General features: G+C 49.5%; 1 pseudogene; it reads left to right on the plus strand.

Annotated features, from left to right (window-relative positions):
• Positions 1-20,880: 20,880 nt before the first annotated feature.
• Positions 20,881-22,453, plus strand: LOC138999364 (T-complex protein 1 subunit beta pseudogene; annotated as a pseudogene).
• The last annotated feature ends 2,222 nt before the right edge of the window (positions 22,454-24,675 follow it).

Consider the following 24,675-nt stretch of genomic DNA (forward strand, 5'->3'; position numbering starts at 1 on the left):
CTTCCTATGACGTGCTCTGACCACCAGGGGGTATCATGGAATGAAGGAAGGCCTTGGCCTGCAGCCGGCAGCTGGCAGCTGGCAGCCAGGGAAGGAAGGGCTTAGCTGGTAGCTGGAAGGCCCCAATTGGCCCTGATCACTGCCAGGCTTAGGGACCCTATCTCTGCATGAATTTTATGCACCAGGTCTCTAGTTGGTCTATGAAAATACCATGGGTTTCTGGGTTTTAATTTTGTATCTTGCTACATTGCTGAATTTGTTTACTAAATCTAGTAGTTTTTGGTGGAGTCTTTAGGGTTTTCTAGGTACAATATCATGTCATCTGTGAATAATAAGAATTTAACCTCCTCCTTTCCAATGTGAATGCCTTTTATTTCTTCTTGTTTGATAACTGTGGCTAGGACTTCCAGTACTATGTTTAGTAAGAGTGGTAAAAATGGACATCCCAGCCTTGTTTCTGTTCTTACAGGAAATGGTTTTCATTTTTGCCAATTGAGTATGATGTTGGCTGTAGGTTTGTCATATATGGCCTTCCTTATGTTGAGGTAAGATCCCTCTATTCCCACTTTGTTGAGAGATTTTTATCAAAAAATGGGTGTGGGATTTTTCTAATGCTTTTTCTGTGTCTATTGATGTGGTCATGTGATTTTTGTATTTCAATTTCTTTATGGGATGTATCACGTTTATTGATTTGGGAGTATTGTACCAGCCTTGCATTCCTGGAATAAATCCAACTTGGTTATGGTATATGATCTTTTTAATAGATCAGATTTGCTAATATTTTGTTGAGGATTTTAGCATCTATGTTCATCAGGGATATATTGGCCTGTAACTGTTTTTCTTTCTAGTGTCTTTATCTGGTTTTGGAATTAGGATAATACTGGCCTCTTAAAAAGAGCTTGGAAGTTTTCTAAACTCTTGAAATTTTGGAATAATTTTAGAAGTATAGGTGATAGTTCTTTGACTGTTTGTTAAAAATCCCCTGTTAGGCAATCCTGACCAGGACTTTTCTTGCTGGGAATTGTTTGATTCCTGCTTCTATTTCCTCAGTTGTTATTAGTCTATTCAGGTTTTCTGATTCTTCCTGTTTCAGTTTTGGGAGACTGTGTTTTTGTAGAAATCCCTCCATTTCATCCACATTGTAAGCGTGTTGGCATATAGTTGTTCACAGTATTTTCTTACAATCTTTTGTATGTCTGTGGTGTCAGTGGTTACTTCTCGTCTCTCCTTTCTGATTTTATTTATTTCGGGTCTCTCTCTTTGTTTCTTGATGAGTCTGGCAAATAGCTCATCAATTTCTTTATCTTTTCAAGAAACTAGCTCTTGGTTTCACCAAGTCCGAATCTTGGTTGGAGGATGTGTGTCTCCTGCCAGGTCCCTGACCTCTGTGAAGATAGAGATCCTTCCATTGTGGAACCAGCCTCCACAGAACATGCTCCTCATTGTGAGCCCAGCATTGGGTGACATGGGGCCACCTGGACCAGCTCTGGGCTTTGATACCTGAATGTCTTCTTCCTGGTCAGTGTGTCTCCAAAATGTTGCCCCTAGTGAGATAATAAATCCATCCCTGTGCCAGCCCCTTACAATTCAGATATCCCAAAGCCATAGAAACACCCCCTTGTGTGTGGGGTTCTCATGTCTCATTGAGTTTGGTAAATGTTCTGATAGAGCAGGATATTCTTCACAGTCACCTCAGCAGTAGTGTCCAACTTTCAGTTTGGATTGTTTGTATGAAGATAGGAAGCCTCAGGCCTTAGAGCAGTGGTTGTCAAACTTCTGGCCCATTAAGTACAGTTCCTCATGTTGTGACCCAACCATAAAATTATTTTTGTTGCTACTTCATAACTGTAATGTTGCTACTGTTATGAATAGTAATGTAAATATCTGATATGCAGGATGGTCTTAGGCAACCCCTGTGAAAGGGTCATTCAACTGCCAAAGGGGTCACGATCCACAGGTTGAGAACCGCTGCCTTAGAAGAAACCCTTGCCCATCTCCCTCTCTCCTTCTCCTGGGGCAGCAGCCTGAGCTCCTGGCCCTGAGCGCCCCCTACTGCCTAGCTCTGCCTCTGCAGGGGAGAGTCCTGTCAGGGATCACAGGGTATTGACCTCTCAGCATCTCTAGTCCAGTAGTGAAGGCTGTACCCTGGTGTCAGATTGCTCCCTCAGGGACACCGTGTGTTATTGATGTCTGGAAAGAGTGAACTGTTCTTACTGAATCCTGGTACTCTACAGGGAGACACCAAACCAGGGCTTTAGGAAGCCACTAGGCAGCCCTTCCCTGGAGCTCCCAGTTGCTAAGACACTGCTGACCCTCCCCTCATCCAGAAGCTCCCAGGGGCCCTGGGGCCACTTACGTTCTTAGGTTCCTCTTATTGAAGGTCTCATTTGAGTATCCCCGCATTGGGCCAAATCTCACAGCACTTTCAGTATTTAATAAATATCTCTCTCTCTCTCTCTCTCTCTCTCTCTCTCACACACACACACACACACACACACACACACACACTGATGATTTTCATTGCTATAAAATCTACATTTTCCCCTCTTCTCTGTACATAGCACATGAGCAGGGACCACATGTGGGTTCTGGGTCTGGGTGTGATGTTCTTTGGAAGCCGATCAAATGCACCCACAATACAAACAAAAATTTTGAAGAGCAGGCACTAGTGTGTCCGTGTTCTTGCAGGACCTGTACCAGAGATGCAGGTTAAAACAGGTCAGGGTTGCTCCAGGGAGAGTCAGAAGTGGGGCTGAGTCACACTTTGACTGCAGGGGTACGTTGCTGGGAGTTCCCTGGAGACAGGTCATGAAGCAAGAATCACACCTCAGTACTGGGAGGGGAGGAGGTAGCAGCATTGTCAGCTGCCAGGTGAGGCTGCTCTCCCAGGTCACCTGGTGCACTGGCAGGTGAGTGAGTCCAGCTCTGGGAGGGACCCTGGCTTCCTCATGACTCCTGGTTCTAGGAAGGTCTAGGAGCCTGTTTATTCTTGGTGTCCATCCTGATGGTTAACTTCCCCGTGAGCTACCGCCCTGTTGCCCTCAGTCCACTGCCTCCCACATGGAGACACTCACTGCTCAGAGACCCATAGCTGCACCCTCAGCCCCTGAAGGAGCCTCCATCTCCTCCAGCATCAGTGTCTCTGGTTCACCCTCATGGGTAGTCCTGCGCTGAGTACACTGTTGGGAGTGAGAATTCAGACTCTGCTGGTTACTCAGGCTCCTACATGAAGAGTTCAAGGACATCCCCATTTCCTCAGGCCTGTGGATCTGTGCTGGTCCATCAAGCACCTGGCAGGTGTGTGCTACCACTTCCTGTAAGTCAGTGTACATTTATGCTCTATGTGGCTCTTGTCCTGATGGGTTGTTACATGCGTGCCCTGCATTAAGCAACATCCTTTCTTAACAATGTTCACAGCAAAGTGATGACTCAAATGAATCTCTGTCGCTTCAGGAAATGTCCATTAGGAAGGTTCCTGCATGAAGGGGGTTGATGGCAGCTTCAGGCCACCTGTCTGGGATGTGTCCTACGTGACTCTGGAGGAATGCACATGTCAAATGAATAGATGAAGTGGGTTGCGTGCATTGATGACTAAAATTTTATAGAAGATGGCAAGGGGCACGGGAGTGCCTGTCTGAAGTAAGGGGCCTTGTAGGGCAGTGTGTACCAGTCTTAGGACAGAGAGTGCGAGGTTCTTTTTTTAAAATACTAGAGGCCCAATGCACGAAATTCATGCAAGAGTAGGCCTTCCTTTCCCCGGCTGCCGGCACCAGCTTCCCTCTGGCACCCAGGACCCGGGCTTCCCTCCAACCACTGGCAGGCCCCCAGGACCCAGGCTTCCCTTGCAGCCCCGGCTTCATCTGGAAGGTCATCTGGAAGGTCATCTGGAAGGATGTCTGGTCTAATTAGAATACTATGCTTTTATTATTATAGATATTTTATTCATTTCAGAGAGGGAGAGAGAGAAATATAGAAACATCAGTGGTGAGAAAGAATCATGGATCTGCTGCCTCCAGCATGCTCCCTGCTGGGGAACCAATCTGGTGGGCATGTGCCTTCACCTGAATCAAATCATGACCTCCTGGGTCATAGGACAATGCTCTAGCACAGAGCCACACCAACTGGGCCAGAGAGTGTGAGCTTAAACCTGAGGGCACTGATGTCAGTGCTGTTTCCCTTTGAAGGAAATGTGTTCCCATCAGGGATGTGAGAATAGTCAGGCTGATCTTCTCATGGAGAAGGTCCTGTAGGGAATTGGTGAAGGGAACCTCTAGTGCCTGTTCATAACTCATCTGCAAACACAGTGCTCCTTCTCCTTCGAATCCCAGTGATGATGTGAGAACTTAGAGATTCAAAGAAAAAGACATGCTCTTCCCTGGGAGCAAAGAGCAACGTTGAGAGGTGAGGCAAACACCCATCACAATAGGAATACTGGTCCTCTGCAACTGCCCAAGAATAGAGAAGTGTGACCTGCAGGTCCTGAGCTCCCCCTGCTGGTCCTGAGCACCCCCTGTAGCCCAGCCCTACTGTCTCCTCAGGGAGGTTTGTGTCAGGGCACTGACTTCCCTTCACTGTGTCTTGTACAGTAATACACAGCCGTGTCCTCAGATGTCAGTTTGGTCATTTTAAGAGAGACTGTGCTGGTAGGGTTGTCCCTGAAGATTGTGAATCTTCCTTGAACTGCTGGAGCATACCATTGATCCTTTCCAGTTTGTTGACTCACTCTTGCAACCCACTGCAGACCCTTCCCTGGAGCCTGGCAAACCCAGTTCATGGTGTAGTCAGTGAAGGTGAATCCAGAGGCTTTTTCAGGAGAGGCTCATATATCCCCCGGGCGGCACCACGCCTCCCCAAGACTTCAACAGCTGAACTTGGCACAGGCCACCTGCAAACAGAGAAACATACTGAGAACTGTCCCCTGTGACCCAGTCCCCATGAGCCTGATACACAGGGTTGCACCTTTGATAGTGAAGAGAAGCACAGCCCAGATGAGCACAGACCCTATGGTGTGGACACTGAGAGGCTCACACAGGAGGGCTCCTCTCCAGGGTCTGCAGGGACCCAGCCTGGCAGGCTTTCATGAGCAGGGGAGGGACCGAATTTGCATGTCTTCCCCTGAGGACCTGTCTGAGCTGCCAGGGGGCTCCTCGATCTTTGTAAACACCAAGGGACTGGGGATGGCCTCATGGGAAGGGCTGGTGGACAAGGGTGCCTGGGCCAGGGCTCAGGGGCATGTGGCTAGTCTGCACACTCTAGTAGCTTATCTGTGAATAGTGATAGACACACTCTGCCAGGAAGGAAAGTGGGACTTTTAAGGTTCTCCAGTGCAGGTTGCTCATAAAACCTCTCAGGAGACATGCTGGGACAGGATTGTGGTTATTTTGAGCCTCATGGTCTGAGGACAGGTATCTGAACCAGCTTCCTGAGACAAGGCAGGCATGTCTGCCATGGGGAAGCCTTCCCTGGCATTTCTGAAAGAGTGGCAGCCCCAGTCCTGCTACTTGCACGCAGGTGGTTCTCTGCAAGGACGACCTGGACCTCAGGCGGCTGCCTTAGGGGATAACATGAGGAACATAACCCTCCATAGCCCAGGACTGTAGTGCCAGGTCTCAGCTTGCACATGGGAGGTCCTGTCACCTGGCCTGGTGTGCACACTCAGCATTCTGAAGTGTCCACCATGTGGCACAGCGGTGCCTGTTTAGCTCAGGAACATGTTTTCTGATATTTGTGGGGGACTCTCAGTGACTGTTGGCAGTGGAGCTGAAGGGAGCGGTAAGCACAGGGGACAGACTCACCATTGACAGAGGACTGTTCCCTGCCCAGGAACTGGGCCCCTTAAATACAGCCTCTGAGACCCCATGTCTGTGAATTCTAGAATTGTGCTCGAGATCATATGAGTCAGTCGCAGTGGATAGGACAGCACAGCCCTCCTCACTCTGGGAGACTAGGAAGTGGACCCAGCTCTGCAGCGGGTGAGTTTCATCCATTGCTTTTAGCCTCTGAAAGGTCATTTTCTCCATTTTTTATGAACAAAGCCTTGAGTGCAAAGTCTTACCACCTGGGTGGTGAATAATCTTGTTGGATGAATTAAGTCATAAACTCTAACCCTTAGATGCAGGTCCTTAAAGAGCCCCAGGAGCAAATCAAAGAGAACATGCTGGTTCTTTGGTGAGCACTTGGACATGGGGGCTGACCTGTCCCAGGGCTGGGGAGGGGAGCACACCTGACATCCAGAGCAGGTGAGGCCGTTCTCATCAGGATCCCCAGTCCCTTGGTTTTTACAGTTGTGCATGGGTCTGACCTGGCCAGAGGGGGAAGGTGATCTTGGATGGAGAGTAGTACACACTATTGAGTACAGAGAAGAAAATGCACCAGGTATGCCTATGTGTATGGGGTTTTGCATGGCTTACTCAGGTGAGCTCATTCCCAGGAAGAAAGGAGTGAGTCTACTGGGGAAGTGAGCTGTGACGCTTTGGAAATTAGCAACTGTGGAGGGACACTGATCACATTAGAGTGATAGTGGTAGATCCTGTTGGAAAAATAAGATGTGGTCACATAAGAAAATAGAGGTCAGCCCTTCTGCTGTGAGCTGCAGAGGCCCTGCCCCCTGTGCCCAGCCTGTGGTGTCACATCCGTCTTCTCTCCCCTGGGATCCAGGCCTTGATCTGAGAAGAAGAAGCATGAGTGGCCACCTCTTAGGAACCATGGTGTCCTTAAAGGTTGAACGATCCTTGAATTCTAGGACAACATCCCACTTGATGATGGTAAATGATACTTTCAAGATGTTAAGTTTTATCTTATACTAGAGGCCTGGTGCACGGCATTCCTGCACTGGGAGGGTGGGGGCCCTCAGCCCCGCCTACATCCTCTTGCAGTCTGGGACCCCTTGGGGAATGTCCAACTGCTGGCTTAGGCTCCCACCGCCACTGCCAGCCTTGAGCTTGGCTTCTGGCTGAGTGAAGCTCCCCCTATGGAAGCACACTGACTACAGGGAGTCAGCATCTACATTGAGCGATTGCCCCCTGGTGGTCAGCGTGTGTCATAGTGACCAGTTGTTTCACTGTTCGGTCAATTTACATATTAGGATATTATTATATCGGATTGTTGGGGATTTTAGCATTTATGTTCATCAGGGATATGACCTGTAATTTTTGTTTGTTTACTTATTTTGCTTTGGAAGCAGTTGGGTCCAGTGACCCAGTTACTAGGGCTAATACTTGTTAGGTCGGAGGGAGCCTGGGATCGGATACATGCGGACATGGGATGAGACAATGGACTTCCTCTGGAATTTCTCACAGATCTGGAATCTCTCACGGGTCAGCGTGCCAGACACAGATACCTGCTTCTCCTTGAAGTTCACAGAGATCCCCGCACAAGATACTGACCCATTCCTGAATGTGCCGCCCACCCCCTGCGGCCGAGACTCCCTCAGTTGAATGTGTGATGATCCCTGCTGCGGGCACTTCCTCAGTTCAGGCCCCCGCCCTCACCAAACACCTGAATAAAGAGATGTCCCTCCCTCCCTGAAGTCGCGAAATTCACTGGCCCCACCTTTTGGGCCGGTGGGTCTCGCCCGAGAACGCAAATAAACTTCTCCTTTTTCTTTCTGATTCACTCGATTCTCTTTGCTTTCCTCGCCGCCGCTTTCCTGGGTCACCTAACATTTGGTGCCTTGAAACCCGGGTGGCGTGAGCACCTAGTCTTGCCGTCCCTTCACGGCTTGAGGTGCCCGCCTCTCCCTCCTTGTGGCCCAGGACCCGTCGGGACCTCGTTTCTTCAACTCGGCAGCCTCTTCCCGGTGGCAACATCAGCGGTGAGTCCTGCCCCGCCCCGTGCCGCTCCCCCGTGGCCACACACCTGCCGGCGTCTCTGTCCGTAAAACGCGGCCGCGTCGGAGACTGTCCTATCCGGGCCCTTCCAGGAAGGTTCCTTGGACCTCAGGAGATAGTGGAGACGTCCCTAACTCCTTTGGTCTACTCCGTCTGTCCGTGGCGAGAGTCAAATCGCTAGGACACTAGCTTTTTGGCCCCGCTACTGGCCACGGGGAACGGACCATGGGCAATCAAAATTCCAAACCTGACTCGACCACACCTCTAGGGTGTCTGCTCACTAATCTGGCTGAACTGGGCCTGTCGCAGGACCTGCGTCCGAAACGTCTCATTTATTTCTGTAACGTGACATGGCCCCAGTATGAATTGGATAATGGATCTAGATGGCCTAAAAACGGGACATTTGATTTTACCATCCTCACCGACCTCAGTAATTTCTGCCAACGAACCGGGAAGTGGCTCGAGATCCCCTACATTCAAGCCTTCCTTTGTTTGCGTTCTCGTCCCACCCTCTGTTCTTCCTGCTCCACGGCCCAGGTTCTCCTGGCCCGTGGGAAACCTACTCTCCCTACTGAGATCTCTTCGTTTTCCGCCTTATCTGAACCACCCGAGAATCTTTCCTCCCCGCCCCAGTGCCGTCCGCCCCAGCGCCGTCCGCCCCAGCGCCGTCTGTCCCAGCGCCGTCTGTCCCAGGCCCGTCCGCCCCAGCGCCGTCCGCCCCAGCGCCGTCTGTCCCAGCGCCGTCTGTCCCAGGCCCGTCCGCCCCAGCGCCATCCGTCCCAGCGCCGTCCGCCCCAGCATCCTCACTCTCCGCACTCTCCACTCCTCCCTCCCTGCTGGACTCTCCTCCAGCCACGCCTTCTCCACTGCCTCCTGATCCCGCCTCCCCTCTTCCGCCCGCCCTGCGGCAGCCAGAAACTCAAACCGCCTTTTACAACCCCGTGCCCCTGCACACCGCCGCCAGCGCCGCCGCCGCGCACACTGTGGCCCATTCCCCGTTCCACCGCCGTAGCCGCTGCGGGAGCCGGAAACTCAAGTCCCCTGCCGTCCCGCTCCTGCCTCCCTCCCCAGTAGGCACACAGGCGTCCACAGGCTCCACCTTCCTTCTGTCCCTGAGCCTTCGTTCTGCCCTGCCCCTGGGAGGTTGCAACTTTAAACCGCAATTGAGAAGCACCTGGTGTCTTTCTCCTTTCTCCGCCAACCCCACTGTGTGCATCAAAGAATCCCAGTGCCTCTCCCACGCCCACCCAGGCCACCTCTCCTGCGCTCTCCCCTCCCCTTACAGGCCTGCCTTAGTAACCTGTACCCCACGCAGTACCCTCTCTAAGTTCTAACTGCCCACCTTCCACTGCGCTCTGCCGAATCTCCTCCCCCATGACTGCCAGCACTTTACATTCACAGGTGCCCGGCCAGTTCCCTTTGCAAGAGGTTGCAGCTGGGCTCTCTTCAGACCCTTTTAACAAGCAGCTTCCTTCTCCCCTAGAGCCCAAATCCTGAGAACGTTAGCTCCAGAACAGCCTCTTCCATTCCTGCGCCCATTCTACCCCTGAGGGAAGCAGCGGACTGAGGGCATAGCTGAATCTATGCCCCCACTCTCTAAACCCGACCTTTAAGGTCTTTATTGGTCCTCAAACCCAGGTCCGAGATCAAGTGAAAAATGGCCTTGAAAGTTCTTAATGCCCGTGAGGAGCAGGCACAGTCAGAATGGCAAGCCTGCCTTCCACAGAAGGTGGACCTGCAGACACGCCTTAGTGGCCCTGAGGTTGACGGCAGCCGCCATGGCCCCAAGGGGGCTGTGAGCGGTGTGGGTGCAACGAAAGGAAAGCCGCCACCGGAGAATGCTTCAAATGCGGAGATGAAGGCCACTGGGCAAAGCAGTGCCCCCGGTCCCGGGCTCCAGGCAAGCCCTGCCCAGCGTGCGGTCAAAATGGTCACTGGAAGAGTGACTGCCCTGGAAAAGTGGCGGGCCTTCTATGCCTCAGCATGGGGGGGCCGCCCTTCCAGGCCGTGACCGCTGGCCATGTTGAAACTGGCTGAAGACTGAAGAAGCCCAGCCTCGATGACTCCAATCACCCTCTCACCCTCGCTGAGCCTCGGGTCACAATGAAGGTAATGGGTCACCTTCCCGGTCGATACGGGGGCTGCCTTCTCTGTCCTGCCCTCCTTTTTAGGGCCCCTTTATCCTTCCAAGATCTCGGACATGGGTATTGACGGCAAATCCACCTGCCCTCTGGCCACCGGACCCCTTCCTGGCCTCCATCATAGCCCTATAACCCACTCGTTCTTAGTCATGCCTTCATGCCCCGTGCCCCTGTTAGGACGAGATATCCTCACCATCCTAGCGGCCACTCTGCCCTTCAGCCTCCCTGCTCCTTCCACTCCTGGCCCCCTCCCTTTACAGGGACACCGATCCTCCACTGCCATGCGTCCTGTCATGGGGCCCAGTTGTCCCAGACCATAGTCGCCTAGCTCAGTCTCCGCCTAGCTCAGTCTCTGTCTCCGCCGTGAATGCCTTATCTCTTTATCTCCTCCACACTGTCTCCTCCTTTGAACTGAAAACTGCTCTAATCTCCACCCATCCCCCGCCACCCTTCCCAAAGGAAAAATGCGGCAGTTTTAAAATCCAAGCGGCTAGAGACCTGGGAACAGGCTGCGCGACCTGCTCCCTCCCTCCCAGCCTTTTCTCCAGCCTCCAGGTCCCTGGCTTCCACTGCTCCTTCCATTTTCCCTTGGATAGCAGCGTATTCTAATATTTCCTCCCACTTTCACTGCAATGCCTACCTCTCTCAGGCTCACCGAGTGCCTCCCACCATCCCCGAAGAAGATTCGGCGACACCATCCAGGACCAGATGACTCATCATTCCTCACAGGCTCTTACCTGGCAAGCAACCCTCCAATTTTTCTCAGGTTTTTCATATTTTCAGGTGAAACAGATACGGAATGATGAGGGAGTCATCGATTCTACTGTTTGGGATGGGAAATCCTCTAGTGTCACTCTCTATTTATGAATCCTGGACCTACTCCTATGCCCACACTCATCAACACAACTTTCCATCTACTCTCTAACATCAATCCCTTCTCTACATCCTGCTGGATTTCTCTGTCACTGGCTCGAACCCTCATCATAGCCACTCAATTCCAACCTATTGGACCATCTAACTAAACTCTCTCTAGAAATTAGCAGCTCCTGGACCGGACCTCCTGCCCATGGCCCCGACCAGAAGTCCGGGCTACACCAAGGAGCCCCACCTTCTTGAGCCCTTTTGACCCTTCTTGCTCAACCACCGTCTCCTTACTGATCCCCCTCCCCTGGGTATGTATCTCCCATATCTGTCTTTACCCAGGCAAGTGCTCCGAGAACATGAGAACAGGTTTCTGCCCAAGCCAGAGCCAACCGACCAGGACTCCCAGGACCAGCCCTTCACCCTGGTGACTCGGTCCTCCTTAAGAACCTACATCCACAAGCCTTGGAGCCTAGGTGGACAGGACTTCACACTGTAATCCTCACAGCCCCCACCGCGGCCAAGCAGCTTGGCGACCCATCGTGGCACCACCTCTCCAGGCTCAAGAGGACCCTGGAGCAGCATGACTTCTATAAATGTGATGTATTGGGTCCCACTAAGGTCCGCCTTAGCCGTCCTCCCCCTCCTTCTCCTCCCGGCCCTGAGCAACCTACACCAACCCCCACCCGCTTATGTGTGGAGGTTCAAGGTCCGTGAAACCTACTATCAGAACGGCAAACAAGTCACCCGGCAGGTCTTTGCTGGCTGCCGTCCCACTCACAACTTCTCCAAGACCCCAAGGGAAAGGTGAATGTCAGCCTCCCGTGGCTGGCATTCCCCTTTGGGAACCCGAAACTCCAGAGCCCACCCTGCCCCCATGGATATGCTACCAGACCAGTAATCCGGTAACTGGGGGACAAGTCATTTAGAACTGTACCCGAAACCACACCGCATCCAGCCTCACCAAGGCCAGACCAGGTACCGTCTTTTGGTGCAACGGCACCTTAAGCAACTGCATGAACCCCTGACCCTGGGCCTTGCTTCATGGTCACAGTCGTTCCCCAACTAACCTTGTATGGAGAGTTGGAGCTCGCCTGGCTGCTCCCTCCATCCCGCCCCCAGACGCACCGGGCTCCCTTCCTCCCTGTCATGTTAGGGGTGAGTATCGCCGCCTCAATAGGCCTCACTGGGGGGCCCTCGGGAACAGTCTGGTCACTGCTCAGTACTTTAATGACAAGCTCCAGTTAGCCCTGGAGTCTACTACTGTCTCTTTTAGCCTCCCTACAGCAGCAAGTGACATCAGTAGCCCAAGTAGCCCTACAGAACCAGCGCGCCTTAGACCTTCTGACTGCAGAAAGAGGAGGAACCTGCATATTCCTTCAGGAGGAATGCTGTTATTACATCAATGAGTCTGGAGTAGTGGAGCAAAATGTACAGACCCTGACTAAGCTGAGTGAAGAACTACATGCAGGACACTTCCAGGACAACTCCCCTTTCAGCTGGTTCCAAAGCCCCTTAGCTACCTGGGTCCTGCCCATGATAGGGCCCCTGATTCTCATCTGTGTCTTTTTTCTCCTAGCCCCGTGCCTCCTCAAGTTCATCCGCTCCCGGATCGCAGAGATGTCACGGGTGACTGTGAATCAGCTCCTGCTCCATCCCTACACTCGGCTCCCCTCCGACCCGACTCTGCCTAACCCCGGCCTTTAACCGCCGCCCCCCCTCGTCGTCCTTGTTCAGCTGGAAGCAGTCAGAGAGTCGCCGACCCTTATCACCAAAAGGCCGGGATGTTAGGTCGGAGGGAGCCCGGGATCGGATACATGCGGACATGGGATGAGACAATGGACTTCCTCTGGAATTTCTCACAGATCTGGAATCTCTCACGGGTCAGCGTGCCAGACACAGATACCTGCTTCTCCTTGAAGTTCACAGAGATCCCCGCACAAGATACTGACCCATTCCTGAATGTGCCGCCCACCCCCTGCGGCCGAGACTCCCTCAGTTGAATGTGTGATGATCCCTGCTGCGGGCACTTCCTCAGTTCAGGCCCCCGCCCTCACCAAACACCTGAATAAAGAGATGTCCCTCCCTCCCTGAAGTCGCGAAATTCACTGGCCCCACCTTTTGGGCCGGTGGGTCTCGCCCGAGAACGCAAATAAACTTCTCCTTTTTCTTTCTGATTCACTCGATTCTCTTTGCTTTCCTCGCCGCCGCTTTCCTGGGTCACCTAACAATACTCATCAGCCATTCCTCAAACCTCAATGAATGAGTTTGGAGGTTTATCCTCTTTTGCAATTCTTGGAAATGTTTCAGAAGAACTGATTGATAAGATACTGTTTTTTTTCTTTGAAATTTGGATAGAATTCACTCTTGAATCCATGTGGCATTGACTTTTCTTTGCTGAGAGGCTTTAGCTATTATTTCAATTATTATTATTTTTTTTAAGTTATACCCAGCTGCAAAGTCAGGGGGAAATTTCTAGTTGAAGCAACAAATAATAGGACTGATAAACCTAACTGTTGAACTTCACAGGGAGTCGGCAGCACTTGCACATACGGTGAGCTGAGCAGTGACAGCCTAACTGGCATCCTAATTCTGCATCTCACAGGTAGATCTGAGCAACATGAACTGACAGGGGAGCACCTCAAAGTCCCCACCCAGGGAAAGAACTGCCTCTATAAACTGCAGTCCCAGCTGCTCTCTGCTGGCTCTGTGGTGAACGGGACCAGCCTCTGCCTGAGAATCAGCAGTCAAACACATGTCTGCTTTCAACTTTGAAGAAGAAAGGGATTTTTTTGAAGAATCTTACAAAGTTAATCCACTGAAGATTTCTGTGTATGGAGAGAAACCAATGGAAACAGGAACAAGTCTTCTCAACACATTTAACAATTCCTCCTGTGAGAGGCTACACTCAGCCAGCAGGACATCTCACAGAACTAAGGGGCAGTGCATTTGGGTCAGTGTGGAAATTGCAGTTGTTTGCAGACCAACTATTTATTTCATGTGCCACCCAAGAGAATGAAATAAAACCATGTTATCTTGTTTAGAATTCATAAAGTGTGTTGTCCTGAGAATGCATCCTCCTTCCCTGCAACACCAGGAGCACAAGGAACAGGTTCAAGCTGATGCTCCCTGAAATCCACCATGGATTTGGGTGAAGACAAAGCTGAGAACAACTCCCAGACAATGGCTGAGCTCAGCGGTGACACTAAGGCAGGGCCATTGCTGGGAGACTTGGGAATCATCTGAAGGAACGTTCTGGCTGAAGACATTTCCAAAAGACTTGCTGGCCTTCCTGGAATGCAGGGAGGTTCACACAAGTTCCACATTTTATTTTCACAGAGTTTGATGTGTGATGACGGTTTCCCCAGGCTCACCAACCCCTCTGCATTTTTCTTCCTCCAAATGAAAAATGCCTCCTGTGGTACATGTGAGCAAGTCCCTACTAATTATTACAGTTTTATAAAACTGTCGTGGTAGTCACAGGACCATAGGTGTAGAGAGAATCTGGGCGAAACTGTTATATGGAGAGGAAGCCCAGGACCCTCAGAGGAAACAGCCATAAACACCACCTGCAACTGCTCCTGAGCCATAACACAAAATCTGTGGGTCCTGAAACCCCCTAGTGTCCTGAGTGCCCCCTGCAGCCCAGCCCTGCTGTCTCCCTCAGGGTGGTTTGTCTGGGCTCACACTGACTTCCCCTCACTGTCTGTGTCTTGCCCAGTAATACACGGCCGTTTCCTCAACTCTCATGCTTTTCAGTGTTAAGTAAACTTGGCTCTTGGATGTGTCCCTGGTGATGCTGAGGCGGGATTTAAGTGTTGGGTTGTTGTTTGTACTTCCATCAGTCCTACAGCCCTGACCCACTCCAGGCCCTTTCCTGGACCCTGGTGGTTCCAGTGTACACCATAGCTCTTTAGGGAGAATCCAGAGACAGTGAAGGTGAGGAAAAGAGTCTGTGAGGGCTTCACCAGTCCTGGCCCTGACTCCTGAAGCTGCACCTGGGACAGGACACCTGGGGACAAGGAGCATTAGTCCTGTCAGTCACATGCAGTCACAGCCTTCCCATGACCCCTGTCTGACCCCTGAGACTCTCACCTTGGCGGGCTGTCACCAGACACAGGAGAAGACCCAGCAGCCTCATCTTCTTCTAAAGCACAGCTCTGCCTTCCCAAGGACCTCAACCCTGTGTGAGGAAAGAGCTGTGAACCTGCACAGCCCAGGAGAGGATTTACCCTGGAGCTTGAAGAGAAATTTGCTTGTGCCGCAGCCCTATTCTTATAAGTGTAGGGCCTGAGGCTCAGGTTACTCTGGTCTTTCTGGGGCCTGTGTGGAGGCATCTCATCCCTTGATCTCACTCAGCATGTAAGACAGGAACAGGGGACCACATGAGTTATGAGACTCATTGGATTCAGGTCAAAGCACAGGCTCACCTTTCTGAGTATAAGAGGAAACATGGACTAGATGAGCAGGTTACGCTTTTACCTTCTCATGCATCTTTTTTTTTTTTTTTTTGCTGAAAGTATTACAAAGGGTATTAAATATGTGTCCTTCTCATGCATCTTTCAAACAGATGCAAAATGGATTAGCTTTTGTTTTGACCATTTTTGAATCTCAGAACCCTAGTGTATCCACAATTTGTAAATTTTTAAGTCTCATGTAATACAAACACTTTTTATCCTGGTGCAAAAAATAAAAAGAACAGACATTTTTAATATTTTATGTCTTAATTTATCACGTTACTTTGATCTGATAAACTACTTCCCAATCCCAGGCAGGTGGGACAACCCTGACTCTTGATGCTGCAAATTTTATAATTGTGTCTACAGCTTCCTTAGCTCAATCTTCTGTTTGCAGAGACCCCAAACTAGTTACATCAGAAATAATGATGGTTTTAAATAGAGAAAACACAAGACATGAAAATAGTGATATGTGTGTGTACAGCCCTGAAACATTCATATGTTGAAATGCTGATAGATGGAGATTGACCAGTTTTCTCAGTCTAGTGTTATCAGTGATGTTGGGATTCAGAGAGATGGACATTGAAGAATTCCGAGCACACATTTTCTTATAGGAAAGGGAAGTTCAATTCTGACAGGAAATCCTCACTCCCAGCCTCCCTCTGCCCTTTCCCTGGGGATGCTCACTGTGGTCAGTGGGTGTCAGGCTCTCCCCCATAACATACAACATCCTTCGTGTGTAGTACATGCATTCTCCCACCAGGCACATGATTCTGAAAGATATTCTCTCACTAAGCTTATCATTTGATTCCTTTGATGGAATATTTGGTGGGACAAATGTTTTTTATTTTATTTTATTAAAGTTCAATTCATCAGTACTTTCTTTGATGAGTCCTCTTTTGGGTGATTTTACTAAGAATTCCTAAGAAAATTCTGAGTTTCCACAGTCCTTGTGGATTGGCTACAGGTACTGGAGAAGTTTCAGGTACTAGACGGGAACACTGGTGGGAAACTACCCAAAACTCCGGCTGTGACTGTGGAAGTGGGTGAGGGGAGGAAGCTGGACTTGTTTCTAGTCACATGACAGACATGACTGATGTTCATGGGCAGAGAGTTACTGGACATGTGGGTTTAAAGCCTCCTCCAGCGCAGGCCCAGAAGGAAGTGCAATCCACGACAGAGACAGCTTGTATCATTGTAAGGAATACCTGAATAATTATGAACAGGAGTTTGTGAGAAGTAGGAACGTTAAAGACCACGCAGGCAGGGATCAAGAAAAATAAGGAATGTGTCACTTCAGACTGGTGGGAAGGGGATCCCTGTTTCCTACATGCACATCCTCATAGTGTCTCTGTTCTAGAAGGTAACACCTTCCCACTCCTGGGAATTAGGACTTGGACACTTTTGGGGTCATTACTCACATGGCCTCACCATGAATCAACAAAACTGCATAATTCATTGGGGGCCCATTATAAATCTGTCAACTCTTACAGGGAAGAGTGGACATTCCTGACTGGAGGTTCCATGGTGAAGGTGTTTCTGTATGAGGAGCCATCATTCCATTAGACCTGGTCTCCTGTTTTGTGGGGAAGCATGGGACTTGGTTGGAAAGTCTATAAGGAGGATTCTCCAAAAGGCCGGGGGCCTCTAGGAGGACTTCGCCAAAGGAAGAAGCCCCTGCCTTGACTTTTCCAAACGAGTCCGAGCCCCCGGGTGTTTTACTGGAATCTCTATCTTTAGTCTTTAAGACCAGACCTTGTAGAAGCATGTGATTTCTCAAGGATACTTACCCTGCTGATTTTATCTAGAGGTTAATTTTAGTTCAGGCTGTTATTACCAGTAAAAGCCTAAGGTGACAGGCAATTGGGGCTGTTTAGGTGCCTCCTGCCAAGCAGCTCCTTAACCTTTTCTTTCACAGAAATGTGTGTCAGAGTAATCCATTCATCTGTCACTCTGGATCTTCTGGTCAGTCCTGGTACTTTCTCAGTCCATCATCTTCATCATCATCGTCGTCGTCATCATCGTCATCATCATCATCATCACATTTTGCTTCCTTATAATCATTCTTCTCATTTCCTATAGACATGGTGGTTGTGCAAACACAATTCCTTTTTATCAGAAAAGAAAGCAGGCATCTACTCCTTAGATATCATTGGGGATTGAGACCCCAAGGGCCCCACTTTAAGTTGACACAGGCCTTTGGAAAACCTGATGATAGATTCCCACCAAGACATTGGACCAAGATTCTTTTCCATACCTATTGTCATTATCACCACCACCACCACCATCATCATTGTCATCATCATCATCACCATCTTTATTGTCATTTGCTTACTTATAGTTATTCTTCTCATTTTCTTTAGACTTGGTTTTTGTACACATAAAAGGACTATTTTTCTCAATTTTCCTCATTTTGTATAGTTCTTAAGTAAAATACATAGCATTACTCTATTTTCTTTTTTGTTTGACTTCTAACAACTGATGGCTTATTGCTGCCTCTTCTCCACCTGCCCCTTACATGGGAAATCGGATAAGAAATCATAGTTTCCTCTTTGGATCAGTGGTTTTCAACCTTCCTAATGCCGCAACCTTTTAATACAGTTCCTCATGTTTTGGTGACCCCCAATTTCATTGTTACAAATTGAACATAATTAAAGCACAGTGATGAATCAGAAAAACAATGTGTAATTATATATGTGTTTTCCAGTGCTCTTAGGTGACCCCTGTGATAGGGTCGTTCGACCCACAAAGGGTCGCGATCCACAGGTTGAGAACCGCTGCTTTAGATGCTAATGTGAAATTGAAACCATGCCCTGGAAGCAGAATTCCTCTCTATCCCCATGACCTCACCAAAATAAAAGCCCTGGGCCAATCTCCTTTCCTGGCTCCATCAAAGCATGTCTGTCTTCCTCAAGGGCCTTTCCTGAGCTTCCCTGGGATTTCAACTATGAACATAATGAACATTCCACGTCCCTTGGTGTGAGTGTATGTCATCAGCCTGCACATCTGTACCAAGCTGCTGTGGCTCCCTCTGCCTCTGCCTGGTGTCACCTACTCTTGGTGCTATGACATGATGACAAGACAATGACTGTCACCACCACCACTGGGGTCCTTCAGGCTGTCCAGCTTTCAGCTGAGCTGCACTGTTGAGTCATTAGAGCCTCTTGATAGATTTAGGGGACCTGAGTCAGAAGATTTCATGATTAATTGGCATTTAGGGACAGGAGTAAGCAAAGGCATTTGCCGCTGCCTTCTGTCGGTGTGACAAAGTTTTCCTCCTCCTCCAATAAATCTCTGTAATTCAGAGAGTGATCATGCCACCCCACACCTGACAGGAAACCACCCTTAAGGACAATCTAAACCTGCACCTGGGCTGTGAGCTGTGCTTAGTGGGTCCTGAGCGCCCTCTAGTGGTCACAGCCACTCCTGCAAGGAGGTTTGTGTCTGGGCTCACAGTGACTTCCCCTCACTGTGTCTCTTGTACAGGGCTGTGTCCTCAGATGTCAGCTTAGTCATTTTAAAAGAAACGGTGCTCATAGGGTTGTCCCTAAAGATTGTGAATCTTCCTTGAACTGCTGGAGCATACCACTGCTTATCTCCAGTTGGTTGACTCACTTTTGCCACCCACTGCAGCCCCTTCCTTGGAGCCAGGTGGACCCAGTACATGTGGTAGTCAGTGAAGGTGAATCCAGGGGCTTTGCAGGAGATGCTCAGAGACATCATGGGTGGCACCACGCCTCCCCCAGACTAGACTAGTTGAACTTGGCACAGGCCACCTGCAAACAGAGACACAGACTGAGAACTGCCCCGTGTGACCCAGTCCCCATGAGCCTGATCCACAGGGTCGCACCTTTGACAGCGAAGAGAAGGGCAGCCCAGATGAGCACAGACCCCATGATGTTGACACTGAGGGGCTCACACAGGAGGGCTCTTCTCCAGGGTCTGCAGGGACCCTGCCTGGCAGGCTTTCATGAGCAGAGGAGGCGCCACATTTGCATGTCTTCCCCTGAGGACCTGTCTGAGCTGCCAGGAGGCTCCTACCTCCCTGAGGTCGCATGGGGAGGGCCTCTGGACCAGGGTGCCTTGGCCAGGACTCAGGGGCCATGACAGGTCTAGACATAGAATCTTGTCTGTGACTAGTGGTACACACACTCTGCCAGGATGGACAGTGGGACTTTTTAAGGTTCTCCAGTGCAGGTTGCACATAAAACCCTAAGGAGACATCCTGGGACAGGGTTGTGGAGATGACAGTGTTCCCTAGTGGTTGTTCTGAACCTTATGGTCTGAGTACAGGTGTATGAACCAGCTTCCTGAGACAAGGCAGGCATGTCTGCCATGGGGAAGCCTTCCCTGGCATTTCTGAAAAAGTGGCAGCCCCAGTCCTGCTACTTGCACGCAGGTGGTTCTCTGCAAGGACGCCCTGGACCTCAGGTGGCCACCTCAGGGAAGAACCTGAGGAACATAACCCTCTGCAGCTCAGGCCTCTAGTGCCAGGTCACAGCTTGCACGTGGGAGGTACTATTATGCGGCCTGGTGTGCACACTCAGCATCCTGGAGTGTGCACCATACGACAAAGAAGTGCCTGTTTAGCTCAGGGAACATGTTTTCTGATATCTGTGGGGGACCCTCCGTGACTGTTGGCAGTGGAGCTGCAGGGAGCGGTGAGCACAGGGACAAACTCACCATGGACAGAGGACAGTTCCCTGTCCAGGAACCAGGCCCCTTAAATACAGCTCCTGAGACCCCGTGCCTGTGAATTCTAGGATTGTGCCCGAGATCATATGAGCAAGTCACAGTGGAGGGAACAGCACAGCCCTCCTCACTCTGAGAGACTAGAAAGTGGGCCCACCTCTGCAGGGGGTGATTTTCATCTATTGCTTTTAGCTTCTGAAAGGTCATTTCCTCCATTTTTTCATATACAAAGCCTTGAGTGCAAAGTCTTACCACCTGGGTAGCCAATAATCTTGTTGGATGATTAAGTCATAAACTATAACTCCTGGATGCAGCTCCTTGAAGAGCTCCCAAGAGCAGCTCAAGGAGAACACGCTGGGCCTTTGTTTAGCATCTGGACATGGGGCCTGGCCTGGCCCAGGGCCGCAGAGAGGAGAGCACCTGACACCCAGAGCAGGTGAGGCCGTTCTCCTCAGGGTCCCTGGATCTTTGGTTTTTACAGATGTGCACGGGTCTGACCTGGCTAGAGGTGGAAGGTTTGCCTGAATGGAGACTGGCACACACTGTTGAGCACAGAGAAGGATATACACCAGGTGTCCCTTGTGTATGTGGGTTTGTGTGGGTTACTCAGGTGATCTCATTCCCAGGAAGGAAGGAGTGAGTCTACTGGGGAAATGAGCTGTGATGCTGTGGAAATTAGCAACTGTAGAGGGACACTGATCACATTGGAGTGAAAGTGGTAGACCCTGTGGGAAAAGTCAGATGTGGTCACATGAGAAAATGGAGGTCAACCCTTCCAATGTGAGCGGCCAAGGCCCCGCTCCCTGCGCAGAGCCTGTGGTGACACATCCATCTTCTCTCCCCTGGGATCCAGGCTGTGACCTGAGAGGGAGAAGCATGAGTGGTCACCTCTTTGGAATCATGGCGTCCCTTTCCCTGGCACCTGTCAACACCTTCCAGGCTGGCACTGATGAAGTGAGAGCAGAGACAGCTCGTCTGTCTTCTTTTATTCATCCATCGCTATGGGAGACTTGGTCTAGAGCACCTTGGGACCCAAAGGCATGGGCACAATCCTGGGAAGCAGTGGATGAGAAGCCTCTCTTATGGTGACCAATGATGCTGCAACTATCCTAAAAAAAAAAAAATCGGTGTTGATAATCCAGCAGCTAAAGTGTTAGTTGATATGTCAAGAGTTCAGGATGATGAAGCTGGAGATGGCACTACCTCTGTTATTGTATTAGCAGCAGAATGACTAAGGGAAGCAAAATATTTAATTTCAAAAAAGACTCATCTTCAGACTATCATTGCAGTTTGGAGAGAATCCATAAAGGCAGCAAGACAGGCTCTGTTCAATTCAGCAGTTGATCATGGTTCTGATGAAGATAAATCCTGCCAAGATTTAGTGAACATTGCAGGAACATTATCCTTCAAACGTCTTACTCATCACAAAGATCACTCTACAAAGTTAGCTGTAGAAGCTGTTCTCTGATTGAAGGACTCTGGTAATCTGCAGGCAATTCATGTCATCAACAAGCTAGGAGGAAGTCTGGTGGATTCCTATTTAGATAAAGGCCTTATGTTGGATAAAAAAAATGGAGTTAATCAACCAAAAGGAATTGAAAATGCTAAAATTCTTATTGAAAATACTGGTATGAATACAGTCAAAATAAAGATATTTGGTTCCCGTGTAAGGGTTGATTCTACAGCAAAGATTGCTAAAATAAAACAAGTGGAAAATGAAAAAAAAAAACATGAAGGAGAAAGTTGAAGGTATTGTTAAGCATGGGATAAATTGCTTTAACAGGCACTAAATTTCTAATTATCCTGAGCTGGTTTTTGGTGATGCTGGGGTATGGCTATTGAACATGTAGAACACCTGGCTCTGTCACAGGTGGTGAAATTTCATCTTCCTTTGACCACTCAGAACTAGTGAAGCTTGGAAGTTGCAAGCTCTTTGAGGAAGTCATGATTGGAGAAGCCACCTCATTCATGTTTCTGGGGTAGCCCTTGGTGATTATCACACTATTGTTCTTTGTGGTGCCACTCAGCACATTTTAGATGAAGCAGAAAGATCTTTGCATGATGCTCTTTGTGTTCTTGCACACACTGTGAAAGCTTCTAGAACAGTTTATGGAGGAGGCTGTTCTGAGCTGCTGCTGGCTCATGCTGTGTCACCACTTCCAATAAAACACCAGGTAAAGAAGCTGCTGCAATGGATTCTTAGGCTCTAGCTCTGAGGATGTCGCCTACTGTTAGAGCTGGTAACTCAGGCTGAGACAGTGCAGATCTGGTGGCACAGCTCTGAGCTGCCCATCGTGAAGGCAATGCAACTGCTGGACTGGATATGAAGGAAGGTGCTATTGGGGATGGCAGTGCTGGGAATCACAGACAGTGTCCAAGTGAAGTGCAGGTTCTTCTGAGTGCAGCTGAAGCAGCAGAGGTGATGCTGCATTTGGATGACATCATCAAAGCAGACCAAGGAAACGTGTCCTGATCACCCCCCCTTGTTAATCATTCCTATATGTTGTTATGCTCTGGACCAGTTCATAGCAATGTTGTTCAAAGGACTTCAACTTTATCTTTTTAAATTATTTAAAGAGTGTTCCTATTCCTATTCTTTTAAAAACATATTTTATTGATTCTTTTTACAGAGAGGAAGGGAGAGAGATAGAGAGTTAGAAACATCGATGAGAGAGAAACATCGATCAGCTGCCTCCTGCACACCCCCCACTGGGGATATGCCCTCAACCAAGGTACATGCCCTTGACTAGAATCAAACCCAGGACCCTTTGGTCCGCAGGCCAACTCTCTATCCACTGAGCCAGACCAGTCAGGGCAGGACTTCAACATCTTAAAAAGACTGGAATCAAATTTATCTATGGATCTCTTTTCCTTAAGTGTAAACATTTAGCTGATCTTTTACTTTAACATGGCTCTAATTTATTTGCTTTTCATTTTCCATAAAATTCAATTGTTTTAAAAGTCCATCTCTCATACTATTAATCAAAATAAAAATTTGAACAATTAATACAATAAAATGGAGGTCAAAATATAACTGAGATGCCTTTGACAGTCACCAATAATAAACACACCAAGGTGAACCAACCTTAACAACCCGAGAAAGAAAAGTGAGAAGGTTCATGTTCAAGAGACAGGAAGTTCCATCTGACACTATTTCCCCTACAAGGTGATCAGAGGATAAACTAAGTCCAGAGTGTGAGCCTAGAGCAGTGGACCAAGTGTTGGGGAGAGAGAAGCACCTGTGCGGGTCACTGGGAACCAGAAGCATGAACTATAGAGACACAGAGAGAGCTCCCGGGTTCTGTTCCTTCAGGGGAGTTTAGTGCTGGACGTGTAGTGGCTGCACAGCCTCCTTTGTGGTGTTTATTCTCTAGACTTTGTTGTAGAGCCAGTTTCATACATTGGGATATAGAAGAATCTCAGTCATAACCTGGTGTGTTTCATGAAGATATCAGTAATGATCCTATATAATAAAAGGCCAGCCACCATAAGCGTAATGAACTGAACAACCAGAGACTAGAACCACCATGGCCACTCACTGGGCTGGCCTCGCCCCAGCAAAGAAAGAGGGAGGCCCAGGCCACCAGCAGTAAGGCTGTGGCAGGTGTGCAGCCAGCCAGCGATCACCCAGCAGAGGGAGGCCCAGCCCAGGCAAGCCATTGCACCCCAGCCTGTTGCCTGCAGAGGGAGGCCACTGGTGGCAGGGGAGGGGGGCAGCATTGCACAGAAGGCAAGCAGTGGCAACAGCGGGGGTGGGGCCAGCTGCCTGAAGCAGGTGGAAGGAAAGCCCCAATAGGCCCTGGTCTCAGGCCAGGCCTAGGGACCCTAACGTAGGGGTCCTGGATTGTGAGAGGGTGCAGGCTGGTCTGAGGGACCCCCCCGAGTGCCCGAATTTTTATGCACCGGGCCTCTAGTTTAGAAATAATTAAGTTTAGGTCATGAAAATGCTATGATTTGAAAACTGATTATAATGACAGGAAAAGGGCCTTCCTGTTTCATTCCAGTGTCCACCATAATTTATGAGAATCTCCTGATCATTAAAACCCAAAATTGTTAGCTCCTCTGATTCAAACAGCCCCTCTGTTCAAACTGAGGTACAAGAGGAGCTACTCTCTAGGCTACGTTCTTGCTTCCCTGTTCGCTGTTTTCAGAACTCAGGGTTAATTCCCACCAAGGAGTCTCTGGTTAGTAGAGAGTTCCCCTTACCCCTCTGCTTCAAACATGCATCCTTGTAAACCCTCATACCTTGTGCTCTAAGCATGTTACAGGCTTGGGGAATATACTTATAAGACACCTCCCTGGGACATCTACAAAACTGTCTGCTGGAAAGCGACACAATGTAACTTTTCAAGAAAATCCCCCTGGTATCTGCCCAACTTCAGTCCCAAATCCTTCTTCCTTCCTCGTCACCTAGCAACAGCAGCCATTACTCTTGTAAAGTGGAAGCCAGGTTTTGTTCCCTGCCCTGTATTGACTAGTGACACACGAGATCTTTCTCTTTTTGGAAACTAAAATAAAAGTCCTCTCTGTATCTCTCTATTTAGTTGTGAATTCTTGCACAGCCTGAGTCACTAGCCAAACCCTTACACATGTGACCCTTGGTACTGCTGTCACCAGGTCCCCACATGGTGCTGGTCAACTAAAACCTGCACCTGACTCAGTGCCACATTGTGGGGGGAAAGCTACCTGGGAACA

Source organism: Myotis yumanensis, unplaced genomic scaffold (assembly GCF_028538775.1).
Source record: "Myotis yumanensis isolate MYYU_CA2020_CCGP unplaced genomic scaffold, mMyoYum1.0.hap1 SCAF_22, whole genome shotgun sequence".
Taxonomy (NCBI): Eukaryota; Metazoa; Chordata; class Mammalia; order Chiroptera; family Vespertilionidae; genus Myotis; species Myotis yumanensis.